This window comes from Chiloscyllium punctatum, chromosome 39 (genome assembly GCF_047496795.1).
Source record: "Chiloscyllium punctatum isolate Juve2018m chromosome 39, sChiPun1.3, whole genome shotgun sequence".
Classification (NCBI taxonomy): Eukaryota; Metazoa; Chordata; class Chondrichthyes; order Orectolobiformes; family Hemiscylliidae; genus Chiloscyllium; species Chiloscyllium punctatum.
In genome coordinates, this window is record NC_092777.1 from 66984680 (window position 1) to 66992720 (window position 8041).

Below are 8041 nucleotides of genomic sequence, written 5' to 3' on the forward strand. Positions count from 1 at the left end.
TGGACTATAACCTGGTGTTGTGTGATTTTTAACTATGTTAGGATGAGATGTGAAGGCTCAGTTAGGACGCTTGAGGGTTACAAGGTAGCCAGGAAAGACCTAAAGAGAGAGCTCAGAAGAGCCAGGAGGAGACGTGAGAAGTTGTTGGTGGATAGGATCAGGGTAAACCCTAAGGTTTTCTATAAGTATGTCAGGAATAAAGGAATGACGAGAATAAGATTAGGGCCAATCAAGGATAGTAGTGGGAAGTTGTGTGTGGAGTCAGAGGAGATAGGGGAAGCACTAAATGAATATTTTTCGACAGTATTCAATCTAGAAACAACAATGTTTGGATTAGATTAGATTACTTACAGTGTGGAAACAGGCCCTTCGGCCCAACAAGTCCATATCGCACCGCCGAAGCGCAACCCACCCATACCCCTACATCTACCCCTTACCTAACACTACGGGCAATTTAGCATGGCCAATTCACCTGAGTGTGGGAGGAAACCGGAGCACCCGGAGGAAACCCACGCAGACACGGGGAGAATGAGCAAACTCCACACAGAGAGTCGCCTGAGGTGGGAATTGAACCCGGGTCTCTGGCGCTGTGAGGCAGCAGTGCTAACCACTGTGCCACCGTGCCGCGACAATGTTGTCGAGGAGAATACTGAGATGCAGGCTACTAGACTAGGTAGGATTGAGGTTCACAAGGAAGAGGTATTAGAAATCCTGCAGAGTGTGAAAATAGATAAGTCCTCTGGGCTGGTTGGGATTTATCCTAGGATTCTTTGGGAAGACAGGGAGGAGATTGCCTAGCCTTTGGCATTGATCTTTAAATCGTCATTGTCTACAGGAATAGTGCCAGAAGACTGGAGGATAGCAAATGTGGTTCCCCTGTTCAAGAAGGGGAGTAGAGACAACCCTGGTAATTATAGACCAGTGAGCCTTACTTCACTTGTTGATAAAGTGTTGGAAAAGGCTATAAGAGATAGGATTTCTAATCATCTAGAAAAGAATAATTTGATTAGGGATAGTCAGCACGGTTTTGTGAAGGGTAGGTCGTGCCTCACAAACCCTATTGAGTTATTTGAGAAGGTGACCAAACGGTAGATGAGAGTAAACCGGTTGATGTGGTGAATGTGGATTTCAGCAAAGCGTTCGATAAGGTTCCCCACAGTAGGCTATTGTACAAAATGCGGAGGAATGGGATTGTGGGAGATACAGCAGTTTGGATCAGTAATTGGCTTGCTGAAAGAAGACAGAGGGTGGTGGTTGATGAGAAATGTTCATCCTGGAGTCCAGTTACTAGTGGTGTACCACAAAGGTCGGCGTTGGGTCCATTGCTGTTCGTCATTTTTATAAACAACCTGGATGAGGGTGTAGAAGGGTGGGTTAGTAAATTCGCAGACGACACTAAGGTCGGTGGAGTTGTGGATAGTGATGAAGGATGTTGTAGGTTACAGAGAGTCATAGATAAGCTGCAGAGCTGGGCTGAGAGGTGGCAAATGGAGTTTAATGTGGACAAGTGTGAGGTGATTCACTTTGGTCGGAGTAACTGGAATGCAAAGTACTGGGCTAATGGTAAGATTCTTGGTAGTGTAGATGGGCAGAGAGATCTCGGTGTCCAGGTACACAGATCCTTGAAAGTTGCCATCCAGGTTGACAGGGTTGTTAAGAAGGCAGACAATGTTTTAGCTTTTATTAATAGAGTGATCGAGTTCCGGAACCATGAGGTTATGCTACAGCTGTACAAAACTCTGGTGCGGCCGCACTTGGAGTATTGTGTACAATTCTGGTCACCAAATTATAAGAAGGATGTGGAAGCTTTGGAAAGGGTGCAGAGGAGATTTACTAGGACGTTGCCTGGTATGGAGGGAAGGTCTTACAAGGAAAGGCTGAGGGACTTGAGGCTGTTTTCATTGGAGAGAAGAAGGTTGAGAGGTGACTTAATAGAGACATATAAGATAATCAGAGGGTTAGATAGGGTGGACAGGGAGAGCCTATTTCCAAATATGGTGACGGTGAGCACGAGGGGGCATAGCTTTAAATTGAGGGGTGATAGATATAGGACAGATGTTAGAGGTAGTTTCTTTACTCAGAGAGTAGTAAGGGCATGGAATGCTTTGCCTGCAACAGTAGTAGATTCGCCAACTTTAAGAGTATTCAAGTCGTCATTGGACGAACATATGGAGGTATATGGAATAGTGTAGGTTAGATGGGCTTCAGATTGGTATGACAGGTCGGCGCAACATCGAGGGCCGAAGGACCTGAACTGCGCTGTAATGTTCTATGTTCTATGTTAAATCATATTAAATGTGCCAGATAAATAGAGTCATAGAAATGTACAGCACGGAAACAGACCCTTCGGTCCAACTCGTCCATGCCAACTAGATACTGCAACCCAATCTAGTCCCACCTGCCAGCACCTGGCCCATATCCCTCCAAACCCTTCCTATTCATATACCCATCCAGATGCCTTTTAAATGTTGCAAACGTACCAGCCTCCACCACTTCCTCTGGCAGCTCATTCCATACACGTACCACCCTCTGTGTGAAAAAGTGGCCTCTTAGGTCTCTTTTATATCTTTTCCCTCTCACCCTAGACCTATGCCCACTTGTTCTGGACTCCCTGACCCCAGGGAAAAAACGTTGTCTATTTATCCTATCCATGCCCCTCATGATTTTATTAATCTCTATAAGGTCACCTCTTAGCTTCCGACGTTCCAGGGAAAACAGCCCAAGCCTATTCAACCTCTTCCTATAGCTCAAATCCTCCAACCCTGGCAACAACATCTTTCTGATAGGAAGGAGACCAAAATTGTACGCAATATTCCAACAGGGACCTAACCAATGTCCTATACAGCCGCAACATGACCTCCCAACTCCTGTACTCAATACTCTGACCAATAAAGGAAAGCATACCAAATGCCTTCTTCACTATCCTATCTACCTGCGACTCCACTTTCAAGGAGCTATGAACCTGCACTCCAAGGTCTCTTTGTTCAGCAACACTCCCTAGGACCTTACCATTAAGTGTATAAGTCCTGCTAAGATTTGTTTTCCTGAAATGCAGCACCTTACATTTATCTGAATCAAACTCCATCTGCCACTTCTCAGCCCATTGACCCATCTGATCAAGATTCCATTGTAATCTGAGGTAACCTTCTTCACCGTCCACTACACCTCCAATTTTGGTGTCATCTGCAAACTTACTAACTACAACTCTTATGCTCGCATCCAAATCATTTATATAAATGACAAAAAGTAGAGGACCCAGCACTGATCTTTGTGGCACTCCACTGGTCACAGGCCGCCAGTCTGAAAAACAACCCTCCACCCACCACCCTCTGTCTTCTATCTTTGAGCCAGTTCTGTATCCAAATGGTGAGTTCTCCCTGTCTTCCGTGAGATCTAGCCTTGCTCACCAGTCTCCCATGGGGAACCTTGTCAAATGCTTTACTGAAGTCCATATAGATCACATCTACCACTCTGTCCTCATCAATCCTCTTTGTTACTTCTTCAAAAAACTCAATCAAGTTTGTGAGAAATGATTTCCCACGCATAGAGCCATGTTGACTATCCCTAATCAGTCCTCGCCTTTCCAAATACATGTACATCCTGTCCCTCAGGATTCCCTCCAACAACTTGCCCATCACCGATGTCAGGCTCACTGGTCTATAGTTCCCTGGCTTGTCCTTACCATCTTTCTTAAACAGTGGCACCACGTTAGCCAACCTCCAGTCTTCCGGCACCTCACTTCTCTAGCTTCCCACAGAGTTCTCGGGTACACCTGATCAGGTCCTGGTGGTTTATCCACTTTTATGTGTTTCAAGACATCCAGCACTTCCTCCTCTGTAATATGGACATTTTTCAAGATGTCACCGTCTATTCCCCTACATGCTATATCTTCTATGCCTTTTTCCACAGTAAATACTGATGCAAAATACTCGTTTAGTATCTGCCCCATCTCCTTCAGCTCCACACAAAGGCCGCCTTGCTGATCTTTGAAGGGCCCTATGCTCTCCCTCGTTACCCTTTTGTCCTTAATATAGTTGTAAAAACCCCTTGGATTCTCCTTAACCCTATTAGCCAAAACTATCTCATGTCCCCGTTTTGCCCTCCTGATTTCTCTCTCAAGTATACTCCTACTGCCTTATGCTCTTCAAAGGATTCTCTCGATCTATCCTGTCTATACCTGACTCATGCTTCCTTCTTTTTCTTAACCAAACCCTCTATTTCTTTAGTCATCCAGCATTCCCTATATCTACCAGCCCTTCCTTTCACCCTAACAGGAATATACTTTCTCTGGATTCTCGTTATTTTTTTTCTGAAGGCTTCCCATTTTCCAGATGTCCCTTTACCTGCGAATATCTGCCCCCAATCAGCTTTTGAACGTTCTTGCCTAATACTGTCAAAATTAGCCTTCCTCCAATTTAGAACTTCAACTTTTAGATCTGGTCTATCCTTTTCTATCACTATTTTAAAACTCATAGAATTATGGCCCCAAAGTGCTCCCCCACTGACACCTCAGTGATCTATCCTGCCTTATTTCCCAAGAGTAGGTCAAGTTTTGCACCTTCTCTAGTAGGAACATCCACATACTGAATCAGAAAATTTTCTTGTACACACGTAAGAAATTCCTCTCCATCTAAACCTTTAACACTATGGCAGTCCCAGTCGATGTTTGGAAAGTTAAAATCCCCTACCATAACCACCCTATTATTCTTACAGATAACTGAGATCTTGTTACAAATTTGTTTCTCAATTTCCCTCTGACAATTGGGGGGGGGGGTCTATAATACAATCCCAATCAGGTGATCATCCCCTTTTTATTTCTCAGTTCCACCCAAATAACTTCCCTGGATGTATTTCTGGGAATATCCTCCCTAAGTGCAGCTGTAATGCTATCCCTTATCAAAAATGCCACTCACCCTCCTCTCTTGCCTCCCTTTCTGTCCTTCCTGTAGCATTTGTATCCTGGAACACTAAACTGCCAGTCCTGTCCATCCCTGAGCCACGTTTCTGTAATTGCTATGATATCACTGTTCCATGTTCCTAACCATGCCCTGAGTTCATCTGCCTTCCCTGTTAGGCCCCTTGCATTGAAATAAATGCAGTTTAATTTATCAGTCCTACCTTGTTCTCTGCTTTGTCCCTGCCTGCCCTGACTGTTTTACTTGCCTTTGTTTCCAACTTTACCAGTCTCAGATTGATCTCTTTCCTCACTATCTCCCTGGGTCCCACCCCCCCACCTTACTAGTTTAAATCCTCCTGAGCAGCTCTAGCAAATTTCCCTGCCAGTATATTAGTCCCTTTCCAATTTAGTTACATCCGTTCTTCTTGTACAGGTCACTTCTACCCCAAAACAGCTTCCAATGGTTCAAAAATGTGAATTCTTCTCCCGAGCACCAGTATCTTAGCCATGCATTCATCTGCTCTATCCTCCTATTCCTGCCTCAGTAGCTCATAGCACTGGGAGTAATCCAGATATTACTACACTCGAGGACCTCCTTTTTAAATTCCTGCCTATCTCTCTATAATCTCCTTTCAGGTGTCAACCTTTTCCCTTCCTATGTCTTTGGTTCCAATGTGTACAATGACCTCCTGCTGGTCTCTCTCCCCCTTGAGAACATCCTTGATCCTGGCACCAGGGAAACAACACACCATTCTGCTTTTTCGCTGCTGGCCACAGAAACGTCTGTCTGTACCTCGGACTGGAGAGACCCCTAACACAATCGATCGCTTGGAACTTGACGTACCTCTCATTACACTACAGCCAGTCTCGATGCCAGAAACTTGGCTGCTCATGGACGTATCCCTGAGTGTCCATCACCCCCTACCTTTTCCAAAACAGCATACTTGTTTGAAATGGGGATAGCCATAGAAGACTCCTGCACTACTTGCCTACCTCTCTTACCTTTCCTGGTGTTAACCCATCTATGTCACTCTATCTGCGACTTACCTCCCTTCCTGTAGCTACCATCCATCACATCCCCTTGCTCCTATAAATTCCTTATTGCCTCTACCTGCCTCTCCAATCGATCCACTCGATCTGATAGGATTCGCAACCAACAGCATTTATTGCAGATATAATCCTCAGTAGCCCGTAAACTCTCCCTAAACTCCCACATCATCAGAAGTCACACAACACCAGGTTATAGTCCAACAGGTTTATTTGAAATCACAGAAACTTTTGGAACACAGCCCTTTTGTCCACCCCAGTCCAACACCGGCACTTCCACATCATGGCTACACAAATGGAAGTTGTTGCTGGTAAACATTCCCTCCATCCCCTTTAAGAATGGTAATAGTAATAGATGAGACCTGCTTCCAGTTTTACGGCTGGGCGCAGGATCTGATTTGGGAATCTGAATCTAACTGAGCTGCAACCAGGTTTGATTCAGAGATTGAGGTGGAAGGGTACATTTTGTTTATATCCATTCGTGGAATGAGGGCATCTCTGGCTAGGCTGGCATTTATTGCCCAGCTCTAATTGCCCAGAGGGCAGTTAAGAGTCTTTAACAAAGCTGTGAGTCTGGAGTCCCCACATGTAGGCCAGACCAGGTAAGGATCAGACAAAAAAACTGCAGATGCTGGAATTTGAGGTAGACAGGCAGGAGGCTGGAAGAACACAGGAAGCCAGGCAGCATCAAGGTGTGGAGACGTCAATGTTTTAGGTGTAACCCTTCTTCAGGACCAAAGGATGCCAGATTTCCTTTCATTAAGGACATTAATGAACTAGATTTAACACAGGAGTAATGAGTGTGCGGGGATAGATTACTGAATAATAGGGTAAATTACAGTGGATAAAGTGTAAATTACAGAGGGCAAGGGTTACATTACTGAGGATAAAGGGTAAATTACAGAGGCTGAGGAGGTAATTACTTAGGTCAAAGGAGTTCTCTTGTCCACTTAACAGCCAGACTGAATGTGAGAAATACATCATTCAGTATAAAAAATCTTGAAGACACTCTTCTATGGAAATGTCTTCCATACATTTAAACAAGTCTTTTTTTTAAAGCAAAAGTGTAGTTTTGACTCTGCTGCAACACAACAAGATCTTGTTTTTACACAGTGTCATTCTATAGGTCTTCACTGCCTATTAAATACTTCTGATTTGTATTCTCAGTTTTGTGAGTAAGCTGGAAAACAAAATGGCCACTTTCAGCACAGCAAAATTCCACAACCAACAAATATTTCCCCTTGTGGAACAAAAGCAGAACTTGCTGGAAAAGCTCAGTAAGTCTTGCAAATTCTGTGAAGACAAATCAGAGTTAACATTTTCAGTCTGGTGACCCTTCCTTAGAGCAGTCCCCCCTTGTGGGATAGGACAGCAGGTCAGGCAGCATCCGAGGAGCAGGAAAATCAATGTTTCGGGCAAAAGAATGAGCTCATTCTTGATGAAGGGATTTTACCTGAAACATCGATTTTCCTGCTCCTTAGATGCTGCCTGACCTGTTGTGCTTTTCCAGCACCACTCTAATTTGACTCTAATCTCCAGCATCTGCAGTACCCACTTTCGCCCCCTTGTGGGATAGTCTAAGACTAGAGGGAATAATCTTGAGGGACTAGAGGGAGTAAGGGGCCACCCATTTTAAGAAAGAGATGAGAAGAATATTTTTCTGTTTTAGGAGAGTGTAATCTGTGGAATTCTTTACTGCAGAGGGCTGTTGTGGTTGGATCATTCAGTATGTTCAATGTAGAAGTAAACAGATTTTTAACTAGTAAAGGAATGAATGTTGATGGGGAAAGTCAGGAAAGTAGTTGAGGATTATGGGATCAGCCACAATGTTATTGAATTGCAGGCCAGGCTTGGTGGGCTTAATGGCTTAATACTGCTCCTAAATCTTCTGGTAATAACGGAGGGTAAAGGGGTAAATTGCTGAGGTTAAATAGTTAATTTATTTAGGATAAAAGGGTAAATTATTAAGCAGTGGGGGTAGATTATTAAGGGTAAAGGGGTAAATTATGGAGTGCGAGGGGTCAATTCACATGGTCAGGGAAACTTACTGAGGGCAAAGGTTTAATTACTGAAGGTAAAAGGGTAATTACAGGGCAA